Source organism: Xiphophorus couchianus, chromosome 24 (genome assembly GCF_001444195.1).
Source record: "Xiphophorus couchianus chromosome 24, X_couchianus-1.0, whole genome shotgun sequence".
Lineage (NCBI taxonomy): Eukaryota > Metazoa > Chordata > Actinopteri > Cyprinodontiformes > Poeciliidae > Xiphophorus > Xiphophorus couchianus.
In genome coordinates, this window is record NC_040251.1 from 7,732,306 (window position 1) to 7,743,681 (window position 11,376).

The following is an 11,376-nucleotide window of genomic DNA, read 5'->3' on the forward strand; positions in this document are numbered from 1 at the left end:
TGCAGGTTTCAGTTTTACTCAGGAATTTGTTGTTGCAACAACTGAAATGATGAATCTGGCCAACCTGACATAAATTACACTTTCTGTTTGTTTGTAGTTTCTAAAAGAGTAATGTGACACTTGCTCAAAAATAAAATGCTTTTGTTTTAGGGAGCTGATAACTGAATCGAGTGTAAGTTGTGGATTTCCTTATTTTAAGGAATATCAGATTTTTTTCGTTAGTAACAATGTTGACTTGCAGTGCAGCAAAACGCTCCTGGGATCCAGACAGCCGTCTGGCGGACATTTAAAAAAAAAATCTTAATAAAAATAAAATCTTAAAACTACACACGCAAAAAAAGGTTTGCTGCAACAAAGTTTTCTTAGTCCTTTCTGCATTTTTCGTAGTGTTATATGATGACAAACATCCAGCAGCTCCTACTTAGACTTGAGATGAGAAAACAATCGATCTGCTCCAAAAAACAAACAAAAACCCATAAAAAACAAACTGAAAATGTGAAAAATTATGGCAAAATGCCAGACACTTTTTATGTTTTGCTTCTAAAAAGAAGAAGAAAAAAAGAACTATTTTTAGAATTGGCAGCAACATGCTATATAAATCTGCATGTTTTAGTTTATCTGAGCAGATAAATTAATCTGCTCAGATTACACTTCCTGTTAGGAGTGTCTGTAATGATGCACCCGAAGCAGCGTGACTCAGACGTTGCTGCTTTCGTCAGTCTGTAAAACGACTGCCTGCAAAAACAGGCCTGCACTTGCAAAGATGGGTAGAGAGTTATTTTAAGCAATGGTTGCACAGCAGATTTTACGAGAAAGTTTTCATTTGGGAGTTCATTGCTGAACTTTGGCATTTGCTTGGAATGATGAGTGAGTTTCTGTGTTGCAATGCAGCTTTTTTTACATCAAATGAAACCAGCAGAAGGTCACAGGTAAGGAAAGGCAGAAACATATTACAGCATCTCCTTTAACTCCATGACGTACAGATTTTCTTAAGATCCTAAAATATTTCAATCAAGAGCCAAAAAACAGACTCCAGTTTATCCTTATAAAACTAATCTACTCATCAAATCCATTGATTAAGTCACTGTGTTCAAACTTGTTGTTTATTGTAGTTCCAAAATTTGAAATAATAATACAAAAAGTAAATTTAACCCCCAAAGAAACCCTCAGAAATTGAGATCTCAGAAGATTTCTAGAAATTATTTTGAAAACGTTTGATTTTTGGAATTTTTTGTTGTTTCCAAAGTTGACAGTTTTCAACACTTGAAACTTAGAAATGTCCAATTTTTTATGGAAAATTTTTGAGATTATCCTAAAAAAATCTGTTTCTTGGAAATTTACTGCTCTTTTTTAAAACGGGCCTCATCGACGCCACAGCAGATTTTGCACATTTTAACCGAAACGCATTTAGTTTTCCGTTTCTTTTGGGCTCAGTAGAACAAATAGATTTTGAGCAGCAGGACTTGAGCCACTTTCTTTCAAAACATTTGCTGCATTTAGCCAAGTCTAAGAACTTTAATAAAAGCCGATTCGAGTGCATCGTTTCAGTAAAAGTCTCTGAGCAAATTATTTTTAAAAGACAAACACTTTGGGTTGTACTTTGCATTTTCAATTGCAAGAAAATTACAAACTAAAAGTCTCCATCTGCATCAATGAGCCAAATTTGGATTATTTTTGAATTGCAGTTGGGGGCTGCAAAAAATCAGTCCAAGGGCCACTACTGGCCCCCGGCCCACACTTTGTACACCCCTGGGCTAAGTGAATTGCAGCAAGTGTGACCGACCAAACCCAACCTTTTAGAAACGGCTGTCAGTGACTGTCTCTACACTGTTAGACCTGTTACTGTAATTACCATGCTACAGTACCTTTACTGTTATGATATTTCACAGTTAATTTTTACTGAGTGTGCTTTACAGTTATAACTGCTTTACTGTAAATGTAGTTTATAGTAAAGCTGGTCTACTGTAAACTTGTTTCACAACATAATGTCAGAGTTTTACTGTAAGTTAAAGTTTACATTTTTTAAATATAAGAATATTTTACCATAAACCGAAAAATTTCATAAAAGAAATTTTAGTCCAAGTACTGTGAATAACAGGTATTTATTTTCAGCAGATTTGTAGAAATAAAATCCATTTACATATTCGCAATGTCATAAAGAACAATGTCACAATACAATATAATGTGCTATAAAACAACAAAACCATAGAACACATTTCCTACATCAGAAGAACTTTTATTCCATTTGTCAAACAAAATCAGTGGGATCCATCTTGTGGAAGCTGAACTGTAAAGAATAAGACAGACAATGTGGGAGGTCATGAGATGGTCAGGAAATTATCTACATTTTCAAATCGACAGGAAGTTGACAAATTAAGCTGAAGTGACAATGTTCACATGCATAAAATCTTTGTCATAAAGCAGCATTAAGTTGATAATTTGTTTAAAAAAAAAATCAATTGGACTGAAGTGATAATAGAAGCTGCATAAAGAATGAGCAGGACTGGCTTCACTTCAGGTTTTTGGATTGTTTATGGCAAAAGCAGTCAGTCAGTCTTCAGTAATTCAAAAGATTGCGTCCTACAAATGTCCCCAAGGGGACGATGAAGTACAACAATCTTTTTAGTCATTTTGTTGGTGCTGACGGATTACTGCAAAGGTGTGCCTAATAAACTGAAAACTGCATAGTATAAAAATACACCACACTTAAACGACTACACACTTATACATTTCTGTGATTTATTAAGAGATGCAGCAACATCCACTTTTTACCACGGACACAGAAAAGATGCAGGCTACTCTAAAGGGCTATTGTGTAGGAATCACATGTCATTTATAAATAATCATTAAAATCATATTAAAAAGGCTAAAGTAAAGTCAGAGCATGCAAGATAGGAGGAAAAGACAACAAAATAATAAACATTTACATTTGGTAAAATACTTACCTAGTTGGAAGTCCTCCATTCAAATTCAGCAAGTTGTTGGAAGAAGGTGGTGATCTGGGAGTTGACACTGACTACTTTCCTCTTGACAAGACTTCCCGTCTTGCGGCTTGTACCGACTTTGGCTGTGCATTTGGTACCAACATCTGGATTGATCCTCACAAAGAATCTTTTAACAGAAATAAAATATATTAATTGTATTTTTTAATGAAGACGTACAATACAGCAATCAGCTATGGTTCTTCATCATCAGTCAAACTGTCATTAAATGTAATTTATAAATGGCTTGGTGTAGAGTACTTGCCATTGTATCATCTCCAGTGTGGTGGATGCTGACTCCTGATACTCCAGATTGAAGACAGAATATGACCCAAAAAAGACAGCAAGGACGCTGGCAAAGTCATGTAGTTGCTCAGGCTGGAAAAATACCTTCTCCTCCATACTGACCATCCACCGGGTTGCAGACATCAAGCTATTTCCTAAAATAGACAAACCCTTGTCAGGCTAACGCTAGTGAGTAAAAGTACAGACTACCATAACAATTACATACATTGCTACAAAAAAATTATAGTGATAGAAAATATTCCTCTTACCAAGCATGATTACCCTTGGTGTAGTGGGTAAGGTCATTTCCATTTCAACAGACATCTTGGCGGAAGATACCTTTAAAACATAAAAGGAAAACTCTCTTAAATATGAATTACTGGTAGTAATTTATATTTAAAGGGCCAGTTCACCCAGATTACAACAGGTTTTTGAGAACCTCATCCCGGAGACTAGACTAGACTTTACCCCTACATCCTGCTACCACTCTGAAACAGCGGATATGAATGACAGTTTGTGGGGCTAAATGCATTTTTTAAAGCTTTACATTCCACAAGTACAGTTCCACAAGTGTTCAGTCTGACTTCTGCAATGGCGGTGACTCCTGTGCATGTGGGACCTGAATGCAGAAAATGTTCTGAAGGAAGCAGGACATTGCTCTATTCCACATGCAAACCGATAATTAGCTGTGTGTTGATGTTTCTTCACATGACTACAAAATTCTGTAAATTCTGAAGTACAAATGCTGCAGAATTTACACCTGTACATAGTTGCACCTGTTAGTACTGACTTAACTTTAAATTTGCAGGAGCATGGTTTAAACATGTGAACAGTCCTTATATGTAACCAGGGTTGGAAATTAACTTTTTTTGTCCACCTGCCACTGTGGCTGAACCAACTCAAAAAATAACAGAAACCACTTTAATGTCTTTCACCTTTGTCCTCATTTACAGACTCTTATACACTATGTTGGAGATGTAATGGTACTTTTGCAGGCTAACCAGCTGTAGCAAGCTCAAAGTTATAGATTAGGTTAGCTGCTCCTCTACATTTCCAGACTATTTTGTGGCTTCAAATATGTTTGAAGAGTTGTCTTTTTACCTGTTGTCTTGTCTTTTGAAGAGATGAAGCTGTTAGCAGTCAGCAGGACAGAACTGCACAGCCACTTGGAGGGAAAAAGCTTGGGAGTTAAGAAAAAAAAATCATCTGAAGAAAAGAAAAAAAGAACAAAGTTAGAAATTCATCCTTGCTGACCAACGTAGCTAATCTGCACTTTTAACGTTTGCAAGGTCATTATTTAAACAAATGAACAGTCATTAGATGTTAAAAAAAAAAAAAGGGGGGGCGGGGGGATCAATTATCAGTTAAGGTTATATTGTTCGACAAAGGATGTAACAACAATGCTAACAGACACTCAGCACTGAGCTCATCTCAACCCAAAGCCGCCCGAGGAAGATTAAGCGGCAAAAGTCAAGCTAAAACCTTCAACGGTAAAATTAGCACCTTAGCTAACGTTAACTCCGAACCAGCTCAAACAATAAGAACATCATATTTTCCTTTCTTTCACCTCATTTACAAACACGTAACTTATAACGTTGCAATATGCCAGTTATATAAAACACCAGAGTTAGTAACGTAAAGGTAACGTTATGTTACCAGGCTAACCAGCACAAACCAGCTCATGCTATAATGCTAAGTTATAGCATGATAGCTTGATGCTATAAGCTACGTTAACTCCATCTAAAATGTACATTTCCAGACTAGGTTTTGGCTTCAAACAGTTTTCTAAGAAGTGTTTTTTTACCTGTCTTGAAGAGCTGAAGCAGTGTGAGCCCACAGCACGGAGACAGAGCTGCACTTGCACTTGGAGAGAAAAAGCTGGTTGGAAGCGAAGCCACGCTTGATGACGTAGCTAGATAAACTGCATGTTAATGTTAGCTAGGATGTGAAAAAAACAAAAGTACATTCTCTCTTTCTGCCTTAAAAATATGTTAACCACTAAAGGAGTAAAAATACAGAAACAGGGAACCACAATGAAGCAGCTATGATGACCGTTGGAAATCAAATATAATTCTTACTGTATATTATAAGTACAGAACCACTACTGTAATGTGTAAACAGTAAATTACTGCAAATTCAAAACATACAGTAAGTTACTGTAATACTATGTACTATACCCATAATGCAATGCAAATTACAGTAACTACTTGTAAAGATGTCTTATGGTAGTTTTACTGGGCATTTTGTGGTATTTAACTGTAGAAAATACAGCAAAGGATAACAGTGTATTCTGAACTTCTTAAGACTTTTTTTAAAAAGTTTTTTTTTTTTTTTAGAAAGACTTAAGTCTTAAAAAGTCTTAAGTCTTTTCTGGCAGATCTACTTCATGCTGTCAGACATATTCTATCCAAGTGATTTTTTAATTCTGCAAGAATGAAATTAATGTCAGCTGTCCAAAAAAAAAAAAAAAAAAAAAAAAAAAAAGGATAATAAAATTTAAATCATAATTTAACTTTTCCACACAGGGTCAGGTTGGTTTGGATTGATTTTTTTTCTGAATAAATGTATTTTCTTGGCTTGTCGTTGTCTAATAGTTAGGTTTGTTTAATTATCTGAAACATTTAAGTGTGTCAAACATAGAAAGCAGATGAAACTTCAGTGAGTTTGACATATGAAACCTTACAATTCAAATAGTTTCTGCAGAGGCTGCATGTAAAGCAGGCCTGGGTGTAAAACCTTCTAGTGATTCACAAATTCCTGGGAAAAATCTTTGTTAATTCATTAACACGACACAAAGCTGGACCTCAGAGAAAACAGGACTGCAAACAGCAACCGGAGGATTTCCCATGCTGCCGTGTTGCGTCCTGATTTCTGCAGAAGCTGTGCAGCATGTAGGTTAGGTTTCCCTCCACACTCAGCCGCGTAAACGGAAAGCAGACCACAGCGGCTTTGAATATCAAGTCCCACAGCGAGAGCAACACTCAGGATATTTACAGACTCCAAATTACACTGAAAAAATGAACTGGCAAAAAAGTATTTAAATAAAAGTCCAGAAACATTCCTGGAGCATGTTAGTCCCTTGGAATCCAAGATGATGCACATATGCTTTTATTTCAGGCTATAAACTCATGTATGCAGCCAAATTGACAAAAATAATCTAATATAGGCTTTAATTTTAAACATCTTTGTATTTTCATGTTTTATATCAGCTATTTTGATATATTATGTATTCAGTCACGTTTACTACAAATGATTTGTAATCAGATCATCCTGCAGTGATTATTTGGAATTGGTTAAATCATCAGTTTCATTGTAAACTGTTCAAACTCTACTCTAAATTCATTCAGTTGCAGAATAACTGAAATGAGGCAACACTGATGGAAATACTCAACTCTGCTGGCTTGCTGCTTGTATACTGACATGTTGAATAATCAACCGTGTCAGTAAACCTCCTACTGAGATGAGACATCAAACACAAACCTGTCTTGACGCGTTGCGAGGATATGCTGGCATAATCAAGAGTTTCATGAGATTTGAGAGAATACGACGAACGTTTTGATTGTATATTTTTACACCTGCTGGCTTTTCTAGTGAACCCTTCATTATTGTGGTTCAGTTTGACGGTTTGAGGATTGATAAATTAAAAGACTTGAAATTGTTTAAAATTAATTGGCAAGTTGACTTTGCAAAAGTGTAAAAAAAACTTGTTTTTTGATAGTGTTAATTTATTTATAGCATTCACCAAAACTAGCCGTATTGCTTATGGCTATATTTTAATCCTATCAATATTTTGAATTTTGAATAATCTCAAAAATGATCAATCATTTTACTGGAGAGGCAGTAAGGTCACATTGTGTTAACATAAAAAACATAAATAACCCTCCTTCCTAACTCAGATTTCCGCTGAAATGCTGTATTGCCAGCAATAATACATGTTGGTACTGAACTTTTCACCTTTTGTCTTTTTTCCAATCACCATCTTGAGGTGTGAGCACAAAGTAGAACAAACCTTTCTGTAGAAACGCCCTTAAAATGCCCAAGTTAAATTAGTGGGACCGTCCAGCAACATTTGTTACACTTCCAGCTGCTGTGGTTCACTTTCACATGGCACCAAATCAAACCAACCAAACATTTTAAAAACCTGTTCCACCCCTCTCCTGTGGGGGCGCTGCACCAAGAACAACTGAAGAAAACGACACAGAAATCTACGAATAAAACCTTCTTTACAAAAGGTAAACAAAAATGGAGTGACTGCGAGTCGTTTCTCATGCTAGCGCTAGATAGACTGTTTGTTTTGGTTGTGTATACCCAGAATGCCCTGCGGTGTAGTCCACTTCCTGCTTTTAGAGCAGCCTCCAGTTTGATTGGCATTCACATATGTTTGTAGGCGGACTAGAGTTCCTATTTTCAGTCCGGATCAGAGTTTGATTGCGCATTCAAACGTCCCCAAGCGAACCGGACAAACAGACAAGTGGATTAAATAAATAAATGAATAATAATTAAATAATTAAACAAGTGGAGTGAGTGCAGCCTTAGCTGTAGCTTTGGTGACTGTAGATAAATTAACATCTCTTCCATATCAGATTAGTGTCTATTTTACTGTGGATGACTAATCTACATGGTTGTATTTCCACAGTTCTTCATCCTCTACAACTGATTAATTCATCTCTCACTGTGTGTTTGTTTTTAACATCCATGAGTTACTTTCTGCTAAAACTCTTCATTTCTATAGCACATTTCATAAAGTTTGCTTGATTAATCTCACATAAAATTCCCTCCCCTCACAAAACAAGTCAGTTTAAAAGCCTAAACCTTTGATGTGAACTAGAACTCAAAGTCCATTTGGATGCTAAAGATAGATAGATAGCATTTATTGTCATTGAACAGAATTCAACGAAATTTCCATTGCAGCTCCCGTGCAAAAGGTCAAATATATACAGTATAAATAAGCAAACACACAATAATAATAATAATAACAATATATACAACTAAATTAACTAAAGGCACTCAACCACACCAAAGAAGTAGCAGCAGGTCCAATTATGGCAAAGTACAGATAATGTGACAGTGCAAAGTGCAGAACAGTGTGGCTGTGTGGGGGTGGGGGATATGTATGTGTGACTGCAAGGTTATGATATGTGTGGGAGGGGGGGGCGGCAGGGAGTAATGGCTCTGACGGCTGTGGGGAAGAAACTGTTTCTCAGTCTATTTGTTGTAGTCCATATATTCCTGAACCGCTTGCCTGATGGCAGCGGCACAAACAGTCTGTGGCCCAGGTGGCTGGAATCCATGGCTATGGATCCAGCTCTCTTCTTGACCCGGTCTGTGTAAATGGAGTCCAGGTCTGGGAGGGGGCATCCCACAATGCCTTGTGCTGTTCTCACCACCCGTGTCAGTTGTTTCCTCTCCAGTGCTGTGCAGCTACCATACCACACAGTCATGTTGAGGCAGAGGATGCTCTCGATCGTCGCCCTGTAAAAGTTCACGAGCAGCCGTGAGGAAAGTCCAGCCCGTCTCAGTTTCCTGAGGAAGAAGAGCCTTTGTTGTGCTTTCTTCACCAGGTGGGAGGTGTTTGTGTTCCAGGAGAGGTCAGAGGTGATGTGGAGGCCCAGGAACTTGATGTTGTCCACACGTTCCACCACTTCTCCATCTATGAGAAGGGGAGTGTGAGCCGTCCTCCTGGACCTTCTGTAATCCACAATGACCTCCTTGGTCTTCCCTGTGTTCAGCACCAAGTTGTTGGCTGAACACCACTGAGTGAGCTGCAGAATCTCCTCTCTGTAGTGGGTCTCGTTGTTGTCTGAAATGAGACCCACTACTGTTGTGTCGTCCGCGTACTTCACGACTGTGTTGGTGGGGTGGATGGCCACGCAGTCGTGTGTAAACAGGGTGAAGAGAGCTGGGCTGAGCACACAGCCCTGCGGCGTGCCTGTGTTGAGGACCAGTGGGGACGATGTTGAGCCACTTATTCTCACCACCTGAGGCCTGTTGGTGAGGAAGTCTCTGATCCAGTGGCACAGTGAAGCGGGCAGCCCCACCTCGAGTAACTTCAGCACCAGCTTGTCTGGGATGACGGTATTAAATGCTGAGCTGAAGTCTACAAATAGCATCCTGACGTAGGTGTTGGGATGCTGCAGATGGGTCAGGGCTGTGTGCAGAGTGATGGAGACAGCATCCTCTGTTGACCGGTTCGCTCTGTAGGCGAACTGAAGGCTGTCCAGGTTTGCGGGGATGAAGTCTCTGATGTACCTCAGAAGAATCCTCTCAAAGCACTTCATGATCACCGGGGTCAGAGCGACGGGCCGGTAATCGTTCAGGCTGGTGATGGACCTCTTCTTCGGTACAGGGATGATGGTGGAAGACTTGAGGCACTCAGGAACCGTGGCAAGCTGCAGGGACAGATTGAAAATGTCCAGAAACACTCCTGCCAGCTGGTCGGCGCAGGTTTTCAGCGTCTGGCCTGACACCTTGTCCGGTCCTGGAGCTTTGTGGGTGTTGATCCTCCTCAGGGTGGACGTCACCTGATGCTTCTGTAAGACGAGGGGCTGGTGCTGCTCTTCCAGTTGGGGTAGATGTACGGCTTCTCTGCTGCCCGCCGTGTCAAAGCGGGCAAAGAAACTGTTTAAGGTGTCAGGCAGGGTGGGGTCGCGGCTGGTCAGCTGAGTGCTGTGTTTGTAGTCCGTCATGGTTCTAATGCCTCTCCACATGCTTCGGGGGTTGTTGTTGATGAAATGTTCCTCAATCTGCTGTTTGTACTGGAGCTTGGCCTGCTTAATACCTTTTTTCAGTTCCAACCGGGCCCTGCTATAAGCCAACCTGTCTCCAGACCTGTAGGCAGCATCCCGGGCTTTCAGCAGGGCCCGTACTGTGCTGTCCAGCCATGGTTTCTGGTTTGGAAACACTTTTATGGTCTTAACAGGGAGGACAGCGTTGGTGCAGAACTGAACATAGGACAGAACGGACGATGAGTATTCCTCCAAGTCTGCGCCGTCCCTGAACACACTCCAGTCTGTATGCTCAAAGCAGTCCTGAAGTGCAGAGGAGGCCTCCTCAGTCCAGACCTGAACTATTCTGGTGGTCGGCTTAGTTCTGCAGGCCAGAGGCTTGTAGACAGGAATCAGCTCCACTGAGATGTGGTCAGACATGCCCAGATGTGGAGCTGCTACAGCCTTGTAGGCTCCGGGGATATTGCAGTAGACCTGGTCCAAAATGTTATTGTCTCTGGTGGGAAAGTTTATGGATTTGTGGAATTTGGGAAACACAGCCTTCAGTTCCACGTGATTAAAGTCCCCTGCCACAATCACGGCCGCCTCCGGGTTGGAGTTCATCTGCACGCTGATCAGGCAGTACAGCTCCTCTAATGCTAGCTTAGCATTAGCGCTCGGTGGTATGTAGACGGCCACGATCACAATGGACGAGAGTTCTCTCACCAACTTGAAGGGTCTGCATTTCACCGCCAGATATTCCAAGTCAGGACAGCAGAATGTTCCGACAGAGTGTGTGGCTGTACACCAGGCATTGTGTACATACAATGCCAAACCTCCGCCTCTGCCCTTACCCGAAGCTGCAGTCCGATCCGCCCGGAACAGAGCGCGCCCCGTTATCTCCACCGCTGCGTCCGGGATGTTATCCTCCAGCCAGGTCTCTGTGACAACAGTCACACAGCTGTCCATCCGGCGAGAAGTAATCCGGAGTCGCATCTCGTCGATTTTGTTGACGAGGGACCTGGCATTGGCGAGGAAGAGGCTGGGGAGGGCCGGTTTATGAGGGCTAGCTTGTAGCCTAGCCCGTACGCCGGCTCTCTTACCCCTCTTTTGTTTGCGCTGCCTCCTCCGTCGCCTTGGCAGCAGGGGGGGAATGATCATAGTCCCAGGTGTTCGTAGCAGCTCTGGAGGAATAAAGTCCAGCTTGGTGGGTGTGTGAAGTCCAAACTGTGTTCCTATGTCCCACAGTTCTAATCTGCTGTAAGTTGTAACGGCTTCCACTAGTGTGTTGAGCGAAGACATCAATAAAAACAAGCTAAAAAAAACGAAAACACGGGAGCTCCGAGCCGCAGCGTCAACACGCGCCGCCATCTTGTCGCCTAAAGGTCAGTGATACTTCTAACCTG

The 11,376-nt window shown here is 40.7% G+C and overlaps 2 long non-coding RNA genes across 2 annotated transcripts; both read right to left on the reverse strand.

Moving 5' to 3' along the window:
- Positions 1–2,083: 2,083 nt before the first annotated feature.
- On the reverse strand, positions 2,084–3,202 carry LOC114140223 (uncharacterized). The gene is made up of 2 exons (XR_003594518.1): positions 2,946–3,202; positions 2,084–2,287 (listed from the first exon to the last, which is right to left on the reverse strand). It is a non-coding gene; the product is annotated as an uncharacterized LOC114140223 (long non-coding RNA).
- Positions 3,203–4,139: 937 nt separating this feature from the next.
- Positions 4,140–5,632, reverse strand: LOC114140224 (uncharacterized). Its single transcript, XR_003594519.1, has 2 exons — positions 5,071–5,632; positions 4,140–4,472 (listed from the first exon to the last, which is right to left on the reverse strand). It is a non-coding gene; the product is annotated as an uncharacterized LOC114140224 (long non-coding RNA).
- Between the last annotated feature and the right edge of the window lie 5,744 nt (positions 5,633–11,376).